General features: G+C 33.1%; 1 protein-coding gene across 1 annotated transcript in view; it reads right to left on the bottom strand.

Moving 5' to 3' along the window:
- Positions 1 to 23,491, bottom strand: part of LOC111043413 (pyrokinin-1 receptor) — a 274,760-nt gene that overhangs the window by 116,231 nt on the left and 135,038 nt on the right. The gene's annotated exons all lie outside the window — the stretch shown is intronic.

Below are 23,491 nucleotides of genomic sequence, written 5' to 3' on the forward strand. Positions count from 1 at the left end.
TGTCTAATTTAAATATTAAAACCGCGTGGAAAAATTCCCATTGGTGGACTTTTCCTTATTAGGCACAGGATTGGTTCTTGCCCAAATCACGTGGTTCTTCTTCTCAGAAGAAGACCAGGTGATTTCCGCTTTTTGGGAAGAAGACACTTGCCTTCTGAGAATCGAATTATCAGGACCCGTTTAATTGTCCTATTAAAATTAATGTTTAAATGGTTTCTCTTCTTGTTAAATGTAATATATCCAGTGTGTTAAATGTGTAGCTCCTCTGTAGTCTTGTGCTCTTAAATTAAATTGGAAGGCAAGTTCAATTTGTATAAGCTTATTCCTGAGGAAGAATTGTGAAACTAAATCCTGGGTGACGCCATTCCACGCCAGATCTTCAAGTGAAATAAAATTATTAAGTGAATTGGGGCCCCACGATCGAGTTGGTGAGCGAAAAATACTTATTCTATCCAATCAGTGAATTGAGAAAGCTACAATTTTCTATCAATTAATTATTGTGAAAGAGTGCAGGACTATATCCTCCTATAATACCGTGTAACCCCTATTAAAATCCTAATTGCACTATATTACCAAGAACATTCATTTTATTATCTCATATCAAGAACATTTATTACCAAATTTTGAAAACTCTATTATTCCAATTTGTCAATTATTTAATTAACTACTATTATTTGATTCTTAACGATTATAATTCATCAATAAATTTGCATAATTGTTAACCAGTTTCAGTAATTTCTCTAATTAGATCCTGCTCAGTTCGGTCTATAATTGCCATATTGGTTTTCCTCTGTAGGAATTATTTCAGGTATTGGAATATCAATATTGAATTTACTTGTTATTCATAAGAAATAAATTACATTCGCTGTGCTCGGGTTTGAATTGCCTGGAGATATTGGTAGGCTATCACGCCTGATTCTCAGGCAGTTTATATCAGAGTACGGCGGAAATATTATTTCTTGTGGAATTGTAGGATATTCTGGACGGGTGTAGGCAGCTCTGCCGGCTGATTTTTTATCCAAATTACAGGTGTTAAGCGTCCGGAGGCTCTTGCGAATCCACAATATATATATATATTGTAACATATTTAAATCTGGGTAGATAAAAAGCCCTAACAGAAATAGTAATAGGTCTAAAAATAAAGTAATTGGCTAATATCGCCAAGCAGATAATAAACAAGATTAGATAGCATCAGCTTGTTCTGGCTAAATGGTACAAGAACTTAAAAGGGATTTGAAGGAAGTTTACTACTCATAAATAGATTATTTATAAAATATTTGAAGATTGAGGTTATGTAGAAGTATTCACAGATCGGTGACCTAGAGATCGATCAAACCGAAGAACGTAGAATCTGACCAAAACCCCTTGGCAGAGCTTTATTGCATTCGGATGGTGTGCAATGTGAAAAAACACCCGTCCACGTGGCTAATTATTAGTTAGCATGGAATTAATATTAATATATAGAATATTAACTAGCATGCAAAGGGCATAAATAAAAAACCAAATAAAAATAATTAATGTATTCAGGAAATAAGAGTTACCAGGCGCATGAATACCTAATAAAATTTGCATGCACCAATAGTAAAACGGCAGTTAATAGGCGGCAACTGTAGGCCAATTTAAAAATATTTATATATATTTATATAAGAGTAGTAGATTTTGTGTAAAAATTTGTGTAATCTATGTTATCAATATGGCTCGAATGCAAAGAAATTATTAATCATATAATCTAAGCAATATTTTGGCATTTTTTGTAAGATCTATTTGAATTTAATGGCGGAAGATTGAGATATTTAAATTTTATGCTAATTTGAAAGTCGGAAAGAGGATCTGTAAAACTTGAGAAGGAAGAACCAACACTCGCCAGCCAGATGCCACCATAAGAGGACCCCAAATATTTTAGAGCGAAGTACCTTATTAATAATTTTGTAAAAATTAAAGTTAAAGTAAATTATTAAATTTCTTAAAAGACTTCGTGATGCTATTGTGAAGCAGAAGTCATTTTTCATTTTAATTAAATTTATAACCCCTTGGAGGAGACGATTCCGGCTACCATATTCCCGGACCACATGGAGTTGGATCGACATCGGCGGCTTACAAGAAGATTTTCGACACGTGAGTGATTAAATTTGAATTTAGTGATGGGCGCCCTAGTGCTTCGAAATAATCTGATGATCAAAGCTAGCTCGCCGAAAGGGTTATTATAAATTAAGAAATTAATAAGAGTAATACTTGCGCAAGTAAAAATTAGTATTAAAGGTATTTAATTGAAAGAAAAAATATAGATCAATATTTTAGAAATTTCTATTTAATCAAAGAAGTACGAAATCTAGGCTATCAAACGTATGCATACAATATTTAATTTTTTTTTTTTTTTTGCAATACAATTTGCGATAATTTATCATAGTTCTAATTCACTAGATGAATGGCTCTACCTATTCCGTCAGGTGCCGAATCTTGCACCCTGAGATAAAAATATATATTCGATACAAATAAATCTACTAAATACTAGAGATGTTAATATATATATATATTTGGATTATTAGTGGCTAATTTATCAAGCTGATCTTAGAGCACATATTTTTGATTGAATTATCCAAGTCGACAAGTATTAGCAAGTACATGTCACAGCTACATGCCAAAGAATGCATATGATTTCAAGATAAAGGCACATGGTAATGATTCGTGCCACAAATCTAGAATATAAAGTTTAGCCTGTGATATTTTTATTGATTTCAAATATTGTTCTATCTTTATATTATATTTTTTATCGCTCTATATATATTTTTTGCCTCGATTGATCTTTGCATTATTTGTGTAATATATGTGTGAAATTTTCATGGTGTGCAATTTATTTTTATTCCTCATCTCTATAGTATAAGTATCATTTTATATATATTTATTATTTATTGAATTACAAGAGTTATTGGAGAAGCCCATATCTAGGCCTATCAAGATTTTTTAAGACTGAATACTATTAGAAAACCACGACCTAATTATATCAAATCTCATGCTTTACCGACTGATGCCAAGCAGGAGGCTAATCGTTATTTTAAATATAAAGAATAACGTGACAGAAAGACATGTCGTACCAACGTGGGACTGATGATGAGAGCCAAGCTCATTGAATAATTATTTGAAATTAGGTCAATAACCATATTGAAAATTATAGATAACTTATACGAGTTGTGAGGAAAACTGGCGAAGGAAAATTTGTATTACTTTTTGGGGAAACAATAGCTTTAAATAAAGAGAAATTATATGTTTTAAAGAAAATTTTTTATTATTGTTATTGTAAAAAAGAAAATATATTTTATAGAGAGAGCTATTATATTTTATGGGCCTAAACTGCTAGTCAGAAATCAATGAATAGTATTATTATATTATAAGAGCTTAAGTAATAAATAGGTTACCTGGCTTGTAATGTCCATAGGCCTATCCTCATTTGTGTCCTTATTAATGCCTTGTTGGCCAAAACTTTCACTTTTTTAACAAACACTTGACACTTAATCCATTTTTAAAATATGAGTCTCTTTTCGTCCACGCAAAGTAAGGTAGCAGACACACTGCAGACGGCGATAGTAGCGGAGATCGACGCTGAGGGGGGCGCGATGGAGTCCAACGCCCAGATCTCTTCAATCACCGCCAAGAATCCTGTGAACAGTAATAAACCGTTAAATGTCTCCCAAGAAGCAATAAGAAGGGTTATAGTAGAGGGGATGATCAAGTCATTTTCTAATAGTTTAGAAAAAACAATGACCATGGTAATGAAGGACTTGAAGGCGGAAATGAAGGAAATGCGGGAATCATTGAAGGATACATCGGTAAGAACGGGTAAGGAAACTGCGGACACAATATCAGCATCTACCGCTGAAAATCAAGAACTAATTACAACCGATTTAACAGCAAAAATAGATACTGTCACTTGTGAGTTAAACGAAAGAATAGATAACCTACCAGCACAAAACACTTCGCAAATTCATGAAATAGCTCACCCAAATTCTGATATAAATCAAAACATAGTACAACTTAATTCATTGGAGACAGCCGTTGGAGAACAGCAATTATTTTCATCTGAATTAAATGCCGAAGTAGTAGATAATGAAACAGAAGCTTCTAGTCATTGGAAACAGGCCCAAGAGAAGTTGGTACAACTTGAAAATCAAATACATCAATTTCCGCACGAGAATATAGAGCCTACTCCCATAGCAACGTTTGATTCACTACACAGTTTCAATGAATTAGGCCGTTTTGACAATACAGACCGCTATCTCCAACCTAAAGAATTTATAGATCAGATAAAACTAGTTCAATCATTAACACCCACCTCTTGGAATTTTTGGCGTCTTCGATTATCCAGTTTGTTAAGCGGTGAACCTCTGATATTCTTCCAGATCCATAATCACGAATTCAGGACGTTAGACGAGTTCAGTGCAGCTTTCCTGGAACAATATTGGAGTAAAAATAGACAAATGGATGCACTAGCCAATATCATTGCTTGTGAGTTTAATTCTAGGACAGACGACACATCCATCAATTTTGTTAATACCCTTAAACTGAAAAATGCTCAATTAGATGAGCCAATGTGTGATTCAGTTTTAGCAAATATAATCGTAAAAAAGCTACCTTTCCAAGTCAGAACAGCATTGGCTACACAGCCAATAACTAGTTGCAAACAGCTGATAGATTATTTATACAATATACAATCTATGATGGCAATATCAAATCACCGGTCAGATCAAATGTATGCACAGAATCAACCTAATTCAAAAATTAATCAGTACACCAGCCAAGCCTATGAATCAGTACCATATGATCGCTCACGATCTACCCCTCAATTTAAACGCCGCTATAATCATAATCAAAATAACAGCTGGAATAATAGAAGTTTTCAGAATCGTCAAACAAACCATTATCCACAGCAAACCTATGAAAGAAAGTATTATTATGGCCGTGATCGATTAAACTCAAATAATAATCACACTCAGAACAATTACAACAGAAATTATAAACCGCCACCTCAACAAGTAAGCACAAATTATACATTAGCACATGCAATAGGATTGAATCAACAAAAAACCCAGAACCCAGTACCCAACGACCCGCCACCAGATATACAGAAAACTACAGCTAACAAACCAGGACTATATGATACCCCCGATATAACAAGCACAAGCTCAAATGAAACAAACCAAGAAAAGCAGGATATTTCAACGTCATACACCACATTCAGAAGTGATTTACCGAAAACATTATTAGAAGAACCGAAAATATTAGAAAAACAGATGTTAATACAAGATAAATCACCACCAAAAACCGTCGCTCAACATGCAATTAAAACAACCCGAAAACATCAACCCCTCTTGAGCCTTATATTCCCCGCCGACGATCCATCACCGCAGGTAGAGCAGCCCGCCCATCAAGAGACCGCCACCATACTACCCGCTTTGAAAGTCACACTCGCGCATCAAGAGACCGCCACCGCACCCGTGCATCATTCGACCCCACCAAGGCACCCCAAGGAACCCAGGATAGAGGACCAAGAGGATGACACCAGGGAGGACGGACTACAGGACAAGAGGAGCGACCACCGCAAGGCCCGGAGACGGAGGCGCCCGAGGACACCCAGCCGACATCAGGACGAGGAGGACGGCATTCGGGAGAGCATGCACCGCAAGGCCCGGAGGAGGCGGAAGAAACGGAGGAACCGCGCGCGCCGATGGAGGCCGCACGCACGGTTCAAACGCCCGAGGAGGATACCGGACCGGGACCAGGTTGGAGAACAGACCACCGACGGCGTGCATCCGCGGCACATACGCTTCAAGAGGGCCAATCAGCGATGTGACCGGCAAAATGGATCGAATGAATGGATAAAAACTGGAGCTACTGATAGGACTACTATGGAATCATGCCTGGATAACAATAAAATGGATTACTTGTGGGAACTAATAAAGGATAAACGGTGTTTGAGAAGAATGGAAGCAATAAAAAGTTATATTAATAAAATGGAAGTAAATAGTTATTATATGATGAGAGATTATGCTATTAAAAAGATAATAAATGTTTGTATATGGTGTTTAATATTTGTTATGATGGCTGTGATAATATTGAAAAGTGATGCTATAATTAAGACCATGTTATTGTTGAAAGAATTTATTAGTGTTGATTGGAAGTGTTATATTATTGAATTGTTTATTATGATGATAAAGCCTAATAATGAATTTAAGTGGAAAGTATCGGATGAAGATGATCGGAAGACTTTGGATCAATTAAAAGAAATTATTAATAAAGGAACAAGGGGTTATTCGAAGAAAGAGTATACAAGATACCGGGGTTTTATATTCATGAAGAAAATTTATCAACTAGGACAGCCTCAAAAACCAACAGCAGATAACCAACCGGCCTACAGCAACATCTACAAACCGAATGCAAGAAGATGCAAGTAAACCACAACAATTCTACATGAAATATCATCGAATTTGAATAAATATGATAAGAAGTCAAAGGAAAACAACACTATCAAGCCAATTACTAACCTTCCTTAATAAATTTAATATTGGTATAGGACCTCGTGGCAACAATCCAATGTTTTAATTCCTTCCAGCCGTTAGAAGCCTGCAATAAGGAAAAGAACAATTTTTAAATATGTAATTAAATTATATACATCAGATAAAAAAGGACACAAGCGGGGATAGTAAAATTAAAATTTGTTAATTACCTTTTTAAGAGAAAAAATTGAGCAGTTAGGTTAGTTATGAAAGTCGATAGCAAATTCTGATGTAACATGTAACACTATGAATTGTAGAACAGCGAACAGCTGACCAAAGCCACCCAAATCAAATGAATGTAATATCTGTTGAACATATGTTATAAAAAGAAGTACTGCACCCAAAGAGTTATTTATTATTGTTATTTATTATATTTATTAATGTCGATATATTTATTTATATGTTTTTATATTTATTACTTTTAATTATGCCACGTTTGTTACCTGAAAAGACTTAAAGTGAATACCAGTTACCAAAACCAAAGAGCCATTAGCAAAAGAAAGTATTGTACCTGATGTATAGAAAATTATTTATATTAAGACCTAAGAAATACTATAAGATATAAGCCAGAAGTTTATGAATCGAAATTATTGTCTAAAAGGAATCATTTATGAGAATTATGAAATGTGTATAGTTAAGTTGGCGGCCCTGCAAGCGGCGAATTCAAAAATTACTGTGTTGTAAATGGTGTCAGGAGGAGTACGTTTAGAAGTTTATATTTATGATATTTTTATGTGTGTTGAAGAGGAGAATTTGTTATTGTTTTTGATAAAGGTATAAAGGAGATGCAGCAAATATGTCTGCGAAATGTGATAGAAGTAGGAGAGTATAATTTATAAATAAAGTATAGTGTATATCAATGTATTGAAGGGTGGGTTTTCATTAAAAACATTGTGATTCTCAAATATTTTGAATTCAAACCCAGGGGCGCGTGTAACATATTTAAATCTGGGTAGATAAAAAGCCCTAACAGAATAGTAATAGGTCTAAAAATAAAGTAATTGGCTAATATCGCCAAGCAGATAATAAACAAGATTAGATAGCATCAGCTTGTTCTGGCTAAATGGTACAAGAACTTAAAAGGGATTTGAAGGAAGTTTACTACTCATAAATAGATTATTTATAAAATATTTGAAGATTGAGGTTATGTAGAAGTATTCACAGATCGGTGACCTAGAGATCGATCAAACCGAAGAACGTAGAATCTGACCAAAACCCCTTGGCAGAGCTTTATTGCATTCGGATGGTGTGCAATGTGAAAAAACACCCGTCCACGTGGCTAATTATTAGTTAGCATGGAATTAATATTAATATATAGAATATTAACTAGCATGCAAAGGGCATAAATAAAAAACCAAATAAAAATAATTTAATGTATTCAGGAAATAAGAGTTACCAGGCGCATGAATACCTAATAAAATTTGCATGCACCAATAGTAAAACGGCAGTTAATAGGCGGCAACTGTAGGCCAATTTAAAAATATTTATATATATTTATATAAGAGTAGTAGATTTTGTGTAAAAATTTGTGTAATCTATGTTATCAATATGGCTCGAATGCAAAGAAATTATTAATCATATAATCTAAGCAATATTTTGGCATTATTTGCAAGATCTATTTGAATTTAATGGCGGAAGATTGAGATATTTAAATTTTATGCTAATTTGAAAGTCGGAAAGAGGATCTGTAAAAACTTGAGAAGGAAGAACCAACACTCGCCAGCCAGATGCCACCATAAGAGGACCCCAAATATTTTAGAGCGAAGTACCTTATTAATAATTTTGTAAAAATTAAAGTTAAAGTCAATTATTAAATTTCTTAAAAGACTTCGTGATGCTATTGTGAAGCAGAAGTCATTTTTCATTTTAATTAAATTTATAACCCCTTGGAGGAGACGATTCCGGCTACCATATTCCCGGACCACATGGAGTTGGATCGACATCGGCGGCTTACAAGAAGATTTTCGACACGTGAGTGATTAAATTTGAATTTAGTGATGGGCGCCCTAGTGCTTCGAAATAATCTGATGATCAAAGCTAGCTCGCCGAAAGGGTTATTATAAATTAAGAAATTAATAAGAGTAATACTTGCGCAAGTAAAAATTAGTATTAAAGGTATTTAATTGAAAGAAAAAATATAGATCAATATTTTAGAAATTTCTATTTAATCAAAGAAGTACGAAATCTAGGCTATCAAACGTATGCATACAATATTTAATTTTTTTTTTTTTTGCAATACAATTTGCGATAATTTATCATATTTCTAATTCACTAGATGAATGGCTCTACCTATTCCGTCAGGTGCCGAATCTTGCACCCTGAGATAAAAATATATATTTCGATACAAATAAATCTACTAAATACTAGAGATGTTAATATATATATATATTTGGATTATTAGTGGCTAATTTATCAAGCTGATATAAGAGCACATATTTTTGATTGAATTATCCAAGTCGACAGGTATTAGCAAGTACATGTCACAACTACATGCCAAAGAATGCATATGATTTCAAGATAAAGGCACATGGTAATGATTCGTGCCACAAATCTAGAATATAAAGTTTAGCCTGTGATATTTTTATTGATTTCAAATATTGTTCTATTTTTTATATTATATTTTTTATCGCTCTATATATATTTTTTGCCTCGATTGATCTTTGCATTATTTGTGTAATATATGTGTGAAATTTTCATGGTGTGCAATTTATTTGTTATTCCTCATCTCTATAGTATAAGTATCATTTTTATATATATTTATTATTTATTGAATTACAAGAGTTATTGGAGAAGCCCATATCTAGGCTTATCAAGATTTTTTAAGACTGAATACTATTAGAAAACCACGCCCTAATTATATCAAATCTCATGCTTTACCGACTGATGCCAAGCAGGAGGCTAATCGTTATTTTAAATATAAATAATAACGTGACAATATATATATATATATATATATATATATATATATATATATAATGAAAATCAGTTTTTCATGTTATGCGGGTTGCCTATACTCATCCTTACCATCAATATAGAGACAGTGAACAGTGATGGGATTTTTGAGAAAGTGAACAATGGAAACAGATAGGAGTAATACTTCCCTTATATATATATATATATATATATATATATTATATATATATATATATATATATATATATAATATATATATATATTAATTTTTCATTAATGCATTTATTTATTTATTCATTCATTTATGTATCTATTTATTTATTGATTGATTTATTTATTTATTCATTTATTCATGCGTTTATTCATCCATTTATTTATTTATTCATTACATTGTTTACAAATAATACTTAACATGAGGAAAGGCACAACAGGCTCATGCCTCATTCCAAATTTATACTATACTGTCCAAATCAAAATGTTGGTTACGTCACTTTCACTTTTCAAAATACAATTTACGCTCTTTAATACTCAGATAAACGAGTAAATTTTGGATCGAATAGGTACTATTAGAGTCTAAAATCAAAAAATCTAGAACAGTAACTTATTAATTATTCAAAAAATCTAAATTTTGAATGAAACTAGAATATTGGTGGTAAGGATGAGTATAGGCTACCCGCATAACACGAAATACTGATTTCCATTGTCCACTATCACACAAATCTCATCCAAGAAGCCTAGAAATAGACTGCAAATGCCATTCTTAAGAATGTGTAGTAGCTATTTTACCTGAATTACCTAATTTCCACCGACCGAGGTTTCATGCTCTTGTTGGTGAATGTTGAATAACAAAAAATGGAACTTTTAACACACACAAAAACATGTAATTCTGCAAGTAGTCTATATCATCACTCACGTTTTGGACCAGCATACTTCTTATAACAATATCATACTTCATTATAGTTCAACTTGATTACGCAAGAGTGTAAATCCTTGTTTCCAATTTGATAACAGGGATAATAATAATTATAAGATTGAGGAATAAGTCCTATCATATAAGAGTAGGTCTATTCAATGCTTGAACACATACACCCATTCTCACCCTGAATCTGTTTTAAAATTATAGACAACTGGTTGAAAAACATAGAAACACCTTTCACTGAGTTCAATTTTTTTGAGCTATTCTTTCTTTCCCCTTGAGAAACTTTTCTAATATTTTTCCCTAATGAAAAATAATGGATTTGTGGATCAATGGAAAGGCAAAATATTTGGAATATTCATCCTAGGTGACAGTGAGAGCACGAAATACGGCAGTTAATGAATGAACTGAGATTTGTTTCCCTAGCCCCATTATCAAACTCAACAATCTCTCAGTTGTTTTTCTACTCCCTCTCGACCCATCAGCCAGAACGCCTCACATTAATATGAATTATTAGGAACAGCAGCATTGCCTGAGTCATGAACTAGAGTACCATGGTCTATGAGCACTTATTAACTTGCTACTATTACTTCCACCTTGAATCATGAGAATTTTGAATAAGCTTCCTTAAACAAATCAGTTATTGCATTCAACGTATTACAACATAATCTTTTGTGACATGTCAAACTTGTTTCTTACTATCTCACTCTCTATTCTATTCTGTGTGTCTGTTTCTCGACAATTATAATCTAGTACTGCTCCTATTTCTATTGCATTGTATAATAACCTTGTATAATAACCTGAATCTATTGGGGATTCCTCAGTATAACAAACAATGGGACTTTTAACACACACAAAAACATGCAATTCTGCAAGTAGTCTATATACCATCACTCACGTTTTGGGCCAGCATACTTCTTATAACAATATCATACTCCATTATAGTTCAACTTGATGACGCAAGAGTGTAAATCCTTGTTTCCAATTTGATAACAGGGATAATAATAATTATAAGAATGACGAATAAGTCCTATCATATAAGAGTAGGTCTATTCAATGCTTGAACATATACTTCCATTCTCACCCTGGATCTGTTTTAAAATTCTAGACAACTGGTTGAAAAAAATAGTAAAAGAATGAACATTCTTTTATACAATAATCCAAGCCGAATATTACTTATTCTTCATGTTGTTGAAAATTGAATCTATTGGAACTATCGTATTTATTATGGCACTGTAATTGAACTGATGTATGAATAAAAAATAATAGTATGTTATAAAACTATTCATTACAGTGTAATTTCAAAGTCATAGATATGATGAAACATTAACTGCTGTATTTCCTGCCAAACATTAGTTTATTCTGTCTTCCGGCAAACTTTAAAGATCACTCGGATCTGTCACTCATACCAGAATGTGTATGATTTGTCATAAAATTAATTCTCAGTTGAATCATTTAAATTATTCAATGAATTTTCAACAATTTGAGTGATAACAGACCCTAACACAACTGGTCTGAATGAACAGATAGAATTTGTTAACTATTGACAGTATTTGTGGAAGGTAAATTCGTTGAACATTTTTGGCGCAGGAGCCTTGATGATTTTGAAAGATATTCCTGACTAGAATGATGAATAGACGAATAAATTCATTCAATTTTTTCCATAAATTAATACTTCGAAGATAATCTACTGTATTGGAAAGAGTGAAACATTAACTTTGTAATTTTTCTTTTATTTTAGAGGATTGTATACAGCTCAATTTTCAAGACTCTCGTTCAATGACCGGTAAAATCTCATGGCAGCTACGCAGTGTGATACGATCAGATCCATTGATACGTTCCGAGCGATTTCTTGTGATGAAATCAATTTGAAGTTCCATCCTGTATCATCAGTGTAACGATGCGAAAAGCACAACTCCAGTGATTGAGTATTGACTGGCCGGTCGTCCTATCGCAGCTGGTATTGTGTCAATCTATTCGAATGACCAGCCATTAACTGGGCGCCTAGCAGTAACAATTCTGAATGTTTGATTGAATTAGAACAACTTGGACACGCATTGTGCGGCACTCAATTGGCTCCCCTATCTCTTGATGGTCTACTGTTCTTTGCAATTATAACTTTCCGACGCTCGTCAAATGATCTTCGTTAATTGGATTGACTCTCATAAACTGAATTCCATGAAGTATCAAGTGAAAATCAATAATCAATAAAATTTATAACCATAGGCTCCATATTGATTCACATCATAGATGAAACGATGGCTCTGAGGACACGCTCGATTCCAAAGACTTGAACTCAAATCAGATAGATGCGTGTGCCTGCTACTCCTGTTGATCGAATGAGATGCTTTGTTGTTGTTTGCTTTATTCTCGTTCAGCGTGATTGTGGCTTTTACCCTGCTGATTCCATTCTCATACATTTAAAAATAAGATTAGCTAAATCGCTTCTGGGTGGTTCAAAACCAATCTGCAGCTATAGGCTGTAGGTTTATTCATCTCTCATCACCATTCACCCATTACACTAAAGGTTATATGGAGGATATCACAGACAGAAAAAAGATTACAATTACTATACTTGTTTCTCTTACCATTCTTTCAAAGACGGCTTTACCGGAATCAAAAGCAATACCGAATCACCGACAGGTTTCGGTCTTTCTTTAAAAAAATAATCCAATGTACTCGTTACTCTGATGGAATATTTATCAAGTAGCCCTCCATAAATGATTATAATAGGGTTATATTTATATGATTTCTCAGATCGAATAGTCTTATACGATGGGTAGCTCAAGGTAACCTCCACCAATCCACAGTACTATGAGCTCCAAAGTCAAATACTAGTGCTGCAAAACCTAGATCAACTATTACTAATGTATTCATGCATCAATGCCATAACTCACGTACAAGATTGAGACTTGGACATTAGCAGAAGAATAGTAACTTTGAAATTTATGATGAAACTGAAATCAAATGTTTCGGCTGAAGTCTAATGATCACCACTTTCCTTAAATACTCATAAATTCTATTTCATCATTGGATTTTCATAATATATTATGGTTTCCATAGATAGATTCGAAAGTACAAGAGATAAAATTTAATGCTCATCATCAAAGAACCTGGTGGATTTATGTTGAAAATCATTATAATGATCAAGTGTTATACGGTAATTTTGATAGAACGAAAGATTTTCATAGTAGCTACTTTCAACGCATCAAACTTAATTTTATCAAAAACAGAGAAAATCGTTCCCATTGCTGCTTAATAGTAGATAAACTGACGTTCACCTATGCTTCCATAGTGAATTAGCATTTGAAAGCAATTGGGAATCAAACCCACCGTCCACTGAACGTAATTCCTCTTTACGCTCCAGAATATGGAACTCCAAAACAGGTGGTGTCAATTTAGTTTTGGGCTGCCCGTACTGCTGCCAAACATTAGCTCCATGTAGCATAAAGCATGTTGCTGAATCAATTAGTTCTACACCTTGCTTAGCATTTGGACCGCGGCAGTACTATCAACACTACTAGTTAGTTGGTTGTTCTCGCGAACACACGTATTGTAACCGCATAGATACCGCCTTGCAACACCAACCAACAACAGTTCACATTTCAGCAACAAAGTTTCATTTAACGAAATTCTCTTCAGAACAAGTTTGTGTAGGAAGCTTTTTATTGTTCTCCACTGCTATACTGCATCCGCAATAGAAGGGAAAGAATGTGCTATTGGTTTCATTTTAAGTGCTCTAGTACCATGATGTAGTTCAAATTATTCAGCTTGATCTGAGAGTTTTTATAAATTTGTATACAGATATGAACATTTAATTACGACTAAAAGAGTTGTTAGAACTTTTATTTATCATAAAATTGTTTTTTGTTTAACAAGAAGGGGTGCATGTTATATTGGCATCCCTGTTGTGAAACATACTCAATAACAATAATGAGGGAGCTCAGAGAGATATACAAACTAGAAAATGAGAATTGATTAGTTATATTCAGTCAAATAGATGCAAGATAACAAAATATATGAGATGAACATAGAGAGTCTGTGGTTACTCGAGTTTTAAGAAGATCGCCACAAATCGACTTGATTAATGTTGAAACGAATGTCTTGATAAAATTTAAAATCTGAAAAAAAAACAAAATTTACTTCGTTTATGCGTGTCAGGTGATTTATATGGCAAAATTAGAGTAGTATTTAGCTGTTTTATCAGCTTTGTCATTAAAGATAAAAATCTGGTGTGGCGCACTCACACAACTTTCCTTGCCGTTATGAAAATTGATAACCTGACGCTAATGTTCCCGCGCATCTCAAGTCTACTATTTAAAGATTTGAGCCATCTGATGACAGGGTAATAACGCTGTAGACACAGGAGGTCTGCTATCTCTTCATAGTGAATCATTTAATAGAATCCACAATTGCCAGCAGTTTGCAATTGAATAAACAAATTTTCTCGAATTTCGAGCTTATTTTCAATTTTAGGTGAAAATGTTACTGAACATTAATTGTAGAGATTTTCATGCTCAATCTTTTCCACTTGAAATTTTCTGTTCAAATTGTATCTGAAGCCTGATAATTGAGAATCTAAAATCAAAATTTGCATAGATGGAGCGGAGCTCCTGAAATTTTTACAGATATGGGACTTGTGGCAGTTGATAGAGCTTATCAATGACTATTCCAGGTATAAATTTGATCAAAATCGTTAAAGCCGTTTTCGAGAAAATCGCCATTTCGCCGCACAACATTTTCGCCATTTCAGCCGCCATCTTGAATTGCATTTGATCGAAATTGTTCGTGTCGGATCCTTATAGTGTAAGGACTATACGTTCCAAATTTCAAGTCATTCCGTTAACTGGGAGATATCGTGTACACAGACGACAATACACTCATACACACACACACACTCACACACACACACACATACACACATACAGACCAATACCCAAAAACCACTTTTTCGGACTCAGGGGACCTTGAAACGTATAGAAATTTAGAAATTGGGGTACTTTAATTTTTTTCGGAAAGTAATACTTTCCTTACCTATGGTAATAGGGCAAGGAAAGTAAAAATATCATGTCTTGTGCATTCTGGAGCAAGACGACATTGTAATAGGTGACTGATATCTGATATCTGACTGGATATCACCGGAGTCACAGAGCGGATCGTCAATTTGCCGTTGTGCAGTTTTCTCTTGTGAGGCGGGTTCAGCTGTGAGGCGGTTCAGAGTCTTCCACTTGCCATATGGCAACTCTGCTCCTGATGGCAGTTGCTCCTGAAGCTCAATGCCAGTGACATCTGTACTCTCCTGACACAGCTGAATCCTTTCTCAAGAATTTACTAAAAATCCAAAAGTTCTATTAAAGCAATAGAGCATATAATTCTCAATTTTGGAACTATCAATCTGATTGAACACTGTCAAATATCCCAATAAAATAACGTTTGATTTTGAAAGTCTTAACTTTATCAGAAAGCTAGGAAAATATAAAAATGACATCCTGCTACTTCAATATTCCAATGAACAAAATTGAAACTATATATTTCGAACGTTATTTTATTAGGATACTAGCAGGTAACCCGTGCTTCGCAAGGTTCTATTTGAAACTTGATATGATATTCAAAATTTCAAGTTAATTTTCATTCCAGTAGTTTAGACGTGATGATGCGTCAAATATAATTTTTCTATCCCGTACATGTATGAGCTAGTTCTTTTTTTATTATATTAAAGATGAGTACAGTACTTCAACTTGGTGCTAACATAATAAGTTACAGAACTCAATTGAATTGAATTGAATTGAATTGAATTTATTGCCAAAAATTACAAATACATATTCTTACAATACAATATAAATAACATTGATTGTAACTTGAGTGCATTAATAACATGACTGTAATACTTGGCACTGCCAACATAAGATTCCTTGTGTGTTGGCAGTGAGTTGCAGTTTATTTATTCTGTATCAATTAAGGTCAGTATATGAATTAATATACAATTGATAATGCTAACGAAGAAATTGCAGTGCTAAAAATTTAATTATGATAATGAAGCTATACCTATCATACAAAAAAAAAATGCACAGGCTCACAACCTCACAGCAAAAAAAAAAAAACTTGAGAATACTATAAATACAAATCATCATATACTATGATGAAAATGTTAATCTAATTAATCACTGTGACATCTTGAGGCCATCATGACAGTGAAACTCTCTCAAAGAAAAACAAATGAACTGATCCAATGAAAAGAAGTTCCTGTAATGTGACTTGGGACAATTACAAGACTGGTTCAAGAGTATACATGCCCATCGCTCACTGTTTTCAGTAACTATTATTTATATTGTAAAGTATTTGAAATTTGGGTAGATAAAAATCCCTAGCTGAAGTACTAATAGGTCTGAATAAAATAACTGGCTAATATCGCCAATGAGATAACAATAAAGATTAGATAGCATCAGCTTGTTCTGGCTAAACGGTACAATAACCTAAAAAGGAATTGAAAGAATTTTTTGCTAATAAATTAATAATATTATTATAAAATTTTTGAAGATTGAGGTTAGGTATATACATTCAGTGATCGGCGACCTAACGATCGACCGAGCCATGCAACGTAGAATCTGACCAGACCCCTTGGCAGAGATCTATTGCAGCAAAACGGTATGCAATTTGAAAGAACAAATGGTCACGTGGCTAACTATTAGGAAGCATGAAATAATATTGGTATATAGAATATTAACTAGCATGTAGAGAGCATACTTAAAAAACCTAATAAAAATAATTAAGTGTATCCAGGAAATAGGAGGTTACCAAGCGCATGAATACAGAAACAATTTGCATGCACCAATAGCATAATGGCAGTTAATAGGCGGCAATAGTATGCCAATTCAAAAATATTTATATATATTTCTATAAATGTTTGGGATTTATGTAAAATTATTGTATAGTCTATGTTATAGAGATGGCCCGAAGGCAAAGAAATTATTAAACATACAACCTAAGTAATAATTTGATATTTTAGTACGATCTATTTGAACCTTTAATGGCGGAGGACTAGGATATTCAAATTTTATGTAAATTTGAAAGTCGGAAATAAGAATTGTAAAATTGAGGAAGGAGAACCAACACTCGCCAGCCAAATGCCACCATGAGAGGACCCTAAATATTTTAGAGCGTAATACCTTGCTATAACTTGTAAAAGCTAAAGTTAGATTGAATTATTAAATTTCTTAAAAGACTTTGTGATGCTCTTATAAAGCAGAAGTCATTTTCAATTTCAAATAATTTTTGTAACCCCTTGGAAGAGACGATTCCGGCTACCATATTCCAGGACCACCAGGAGTTGGATCGACATCGGCGGCTTATAAGAAGATTTCGACACGTGAGTGAGAAATATTGAATTAGTGATGGGCGCCCTTAGTGCTTAGAATTTATCTAATAATCAAAGCTAGCTCGTCGAAAGGGTTTTCTTATAAATTAAGAATTTAATAAAAAATACTTGCGCAAGTAAATATAGTATTAAAGGTATTTTATTAAAGGAGTAAATGAATCAGTACATTTCAGAAAATTCTATTGAATCAAAGAAGTATAAAATCTAGGCTATTAAAACATATGCATATGATCATTAATTTTTGCAATAATTTGCGATAATTTGTGTAGCTCTAATTCACTAGATGAATTGCTCTACTTATTCCATCAGGTGCCGAATCTTGCACCCTGAGATAAAATATATATTCAATACAAAGAAATCTATTATATATTAGAGAATTTAATATATATATTTGGATTATTAGTTGCCAATTTATCAAGTTGATTTTAAGGAACCTATTTTTAATTGAATTGTCCAAGTCGACAAGTATTAGCAAGCGCATATCGCAGCTACATGCAAAAGGATGCATATGATTTAAAATAAAGGCACATGGTAATGTTTCGTGCTATAAATCTAGAGTATAATGTTTAGCCTGTGATATTTTACTGATTTCAATTATTGTTCTATTTTTATATTATATATTTTTATCGCTCTTTATATTTTTTGCCTTGATCTATTTTTTGCATTATTTGTTAATATATGTATCAAATTGTTTATGGTGTGCAATTTATTTTAATTCCTCAACACTATAGTATGAGTATCATATTTATATATATTTATTTTTTTTAATGAATTACAAGAGTTATAGGGGAAGCTCATATCTGGGCCTATAAAGATTTTTATGAGACTGTATCCTATTAAAAAACCACGACCTAATTTTTTATAATTATATCAAATATTTCATGCTCTACCGACTGATGCCAAGCAGGAGGCTAATCGTTATTTAAATATAAAGAATAACGTGACAATATACAACATTATTCTTTATACCACTAGTTTAAAGAATACATTTTGGTCAATCCAATATTCTATACTTTTGATTCAATCGCGTGTGATTTTTTCATCTATAAAGTCATTTGTAATTTTGTTTATAATGTAGTTACAATAATATTGAAAATGATGCCTGCATATGGTTAGCTTTATGAGTTCTGTGTTAAATCTGTTGTTAGGACGTGTATTATGGGGTGAAATGCGTGTAGCAAAATTAGTTTTATTTCTATTGATATGGAGTATAATGTTTTTCATATAATTCTGTCTTATTGTCGGAACCTTAAATTCAAGAAATATTTCCCTACTAGGATAGAGTCGTGGCCTTCCTAATGCTGCTATTATAATATGTTTTTGTAGGATAAATAACTTTTTTAAATGCGTGTCATATGCACCTCCCCATACTTCAATAATGTATTGAAATAATGATTGAGCATATGCAAAGTAAATTTTTCGTATTATGTCTATGTTTTTTACTCTATTCATTTCGTGAAAAATGTAAATTAGGTATTTCAGCTTTGAGCATAAATAATCAATGTGCTTGTTCCATTTAATATTCTGATAATAGTAGATATTTAATTGTTTGCACCCTTTCTAATGTTTTATTATGAACTTCCGTATTATCTGTAGTGTTTTCATTGAGATTATTTGCTGTTTCTATTGTAAGACTTGAATCAGTTGCTGGTTGTCCAGTTATATTGGGTGAAAAAGTGATGTACTTAGTGATGTAATTATTTAAAAACCTTCCTCAACGTAATGCTAACCTGACAAAATTGGACTGGTTATAGATAGAGATTATAGTTCTAGATTATAGTTCTATATTAACATGAATGTACATTCCAATTATAATTCATTAATGTCCCATGAAAGAAATTTGAACATCGATTCTGAAAAATCTAGAAGGAAAATTGAAATTTGGGCTTCGAGGTGCACGAGATTGATATTTTTAGAATCTATGTGCAAAATTTGGAAATCTAAATCATTCCCGTTTTTCCGGTATGCAAACCACAAGTTGCGAACAAACACGACCATACTCTCTCTTATTATATAGATTGATAGTGTTCAATCAGATTGATGGTTCCATAATTTAAGATCAATATGTTCCATTGTTTCAATTGTGAACACTGATCACTTCAGAAACTGTGGTTGCGAAAAGTAATCAACCCTATTGAAATTGCAACTCAGGTCATTGTTGAGCACCAAAACTATAGTGAAAGCATCAAATGACGAATGCTTATGATAATTATTGTCATATGAGACAGACGGTGTCTTAGTTTGTGATATTCCGGTGAAATGTGACAACTTGATAATTTTCTACAGATGTATGGCGCTAAACTGCTAACTCCATTATAATATATAACTATTTGCCATTCTTGACATAATGTACAACCTGAACTGCGACACGTGTAATGATGGAGCGTCAGTTTGGAATACATCATGATTTCACGTTTAATGAAGTTAATTGTTTGGAACAGGAGACAAAGAGCACCAGCAACAATGTGTTTCGATTCTCGTTTGTTGCGATGGCGGCTGACATTTATCAAAAGCCACACGTGTGATAAATTTCAGCTTCAAAATGCGCGTTGATATTCCTGTTCATAATTTTCAGAGCAGGAAGCTGCCCACTGATTGCCGACTTTTTTCGGAAGGTTGAATAGAAATTCAAACTTGAGTGATATACAGAGTTTGAATCGCTTGGGACAGGCAACATGACGCATGGTGATTCATTTTTGCCAATGCTCAATGGAGAAGAGGAATACATACATGTTGGACGGATAAAGTATGAATTTGTTAGAGTCTAATCATTATTGGGACCGGAATTTGAGAAAAATTACAGATAATTGAACAAGAGGAAGTGCAAAATGTATAATAGCAGTGATGTGTTTAAAAGTGAGAGCGGTGGATATCAAGAGGCAAAGTAAGAAGAAGAAGAAGTCTGAGAAAATGTAGAAGAGGTAGAGAGAAAGATAAAACGAAGAGATACTGGAATGATTAAGAAAGTTCAATGCAAATTACAACAGGGAAAACGATGCGGCTGATTAATTAAGCTCAATTCAATTCTGAAAGTTCCGAATAAATCATTGAGCAACAGGGATTCCACTCTTAATTGACTAAGATATCATTTTTGAATCTTAAAAACGTTATTTTGGTACCTTTTATATGCTAATCAATAGCAGTTTTCTATTCTCCTTTTCGAGATTCTCTGGTTTGAATGATCATTGTGAATCTGTGAGACAAGGAAGATTTACTCAGACACAAAAGCATCACGCCTCGTTAGCAACATGACTCAAGTTGATGAAGGAGGGTTTCTAACAAGGGAAATTCAATTTTCTCTCACTAAACAAATTTTGAAACGGTGCCGTATCTGATATCATAAACTAACTCTATTCAAATGTTCAATCCGGATTGCATTGGTGAAGAACTTGAATAGGAGTTATACGATACCATAACTCTTCACTATGATGGATAAGATATGTATTATAAACTTTTACAATGATTGATAGGATTCCATACCATCACCTCGAACTATGATGTATGAGGAACCATACAATAATGTGATACATTAAACACTACTGAAAATAATTCCAATCATTCACAAACAACAGAAATTTATGAAAATTCAAGTGTCTATTCAATGGGATGAGTTACTGGGGCTATTCTTGATTTTTTTCAAGATTTTCAGTATTTATATCATGATGATACAAACGTATGAGAAGTAAATTTTATGAATAGAAATTCAGGAAGAATATTATAAAGGTTTTTGAAGTAGAAACAGGCTTTGTGAAGGAGACAGTTGAATTTTGATAAAAAGATATCTGAGCTTCAGAGTGATAAAATACAGCGTTTAATTATATTAAAATGGATTATGAGCTCGACAGATCCTGAATCCGTATAATGGAGCAGATAATGAATTAATTTATAAGCTCCAGCAGGAAATAAATTTACAAACAAGAGGAAAATAACCTGGAAATTAACTGATAATCTTTTCCAGTGAGTATGACCAGTGTTCGGGAAAAAATAACAACCACTATTATCAAAATCATAGATCTTATGAGTGATGAAGCCTAGAATATTGCAGTGAAACCAATAACATTTTTCATTCATTTTTCAAATCAGGAATTCAAATAGGACACTGAAAGGTGAATGACACTGTGAAACATTGGTAAACTGTGTAGGATTTTAATGGTTGGATACGTACACTTAAAATAGCATTGATTATTTACCTAGTACCTAGTCACATGCATCCAGGTGCATTTGAAGCAGCACTAATGAATCTTTAACAGTATTTCGAGAGTAGAAAGAAGATGCTGTTGGTGGGTCACCAGAAAGCTGGAATTTCCTCCCACTAAAAACACAAACTACGTTCATTTAAAACTTTGATGAAACTAATTTCACTTTCAAAGGTTCTTTCTGAACTTTTTTTCAACAACTTTCTAATGGAAATCTCAACAGCATTTATGGGAATCGATGTTACAGATGAAAACGACTTGTTTAGTTAGTATTTGGAAGTTGGAATGAGAACTGGTATGTGATTGTCTATTGCTATCCAGTGAAAAGTGAGGACTTTTATAGAAAATTGATTCTAGTATTATAGAATTTATATAGAGACGTGAGTAGCGATCACGGATGTGATAGATGAGTTTGAATTATGAGGTTATTATCGTTCTTTTTCGTGTAATATATTATTCGGTATAGAGATCACCAGAGAGTAAAGAAGTTTCATTCTACAGAACAAAGACATTTATATTCATGAGTTGAGCTACGAAAATAATTTCTTACAGATAAATAATTCGGTTTTTTATATTTTTCTGGTTTCAAAATGACATTTTCATAAGACATAGAGGAAATTAGAATGTGAAGGTAATTAGAGGAGAATCTGTCAATGGTGTCATTGAATAAAACTTCATTCGATTTAATTTGATTAAAATATCCAAAGAGTTATTAATATTATGTTCTAGTTATTCTGTTATCGCACCTGAATTATCATTAGTTGATACAGTTCCATGATGAACTGTAATGTAATACAAAAGCAATGAGCCGGTCATTGCTGATCGGCAATATTCATGAATTTTATCAGAAAGGATGATAAATTATGGAAGCTGTTAATAATGTCACGATAAACCAACCAGTCGCTGTCATATTATTCAGTCACTTCCCACGCTTATTGGAAACTTATTACAAATTGGAAGTGGAGTTGAATGTGAGGCTAATTACCATTTAAAACTCACTTTCATTGAATTGTTCTCAAAATCAGTGAGAGGTTCAGGAAATTCTTCACAGAGTGAAATGGCATAGGAAAACATTCGTTCATCGATGATAAAATAGAGCTTTTCATTTTGTCAGTCAATACTAATCTCGTTTCAGGATAATATTATAAGCTATTTATCAAATGCACTTGATGAGGACTTTCCATCATTAAAACATCAACTCGCACACGTGTCCATGTGTGATGATAAACTCTTCTAATTAGCTGATACATTAATTACACCCCGAAGTATGATTATTGATTTCCATGGAATAAGCTTTAAAACATTTTGAAATTCGACACAATAAAAAAATCCCATTATATTGGAGTGAGTGATCATTACATTCAGGGAAAAATGTAATTATTCTGCGTCAAAATGGAATTGGAATGCTTTTATATAAATCTGTCTTTTACAGAATGAAGCGTCAGTTTCAAATATGATACATGACTCCGATATCGGAAATTCCCTCTCTGTTACATGAATCGTTTCATCCACGTTTGTGTCGTGGAAAGAATAGCTGCACCAG

This window comes from Nilaparvata lugens, chromosome 1, assembly GCF_014356525.2.
Source record: "Nilaparvata lugens isolate BPH chromosome 1, ASM1435652v1, whole genome shotgun sequence".
NCBI lineage: Eukaryota > Metazoa > Arthropoda > Insecta > Hemiptera > Delphacidae > Nilaparvata > Nilaparvata lugens.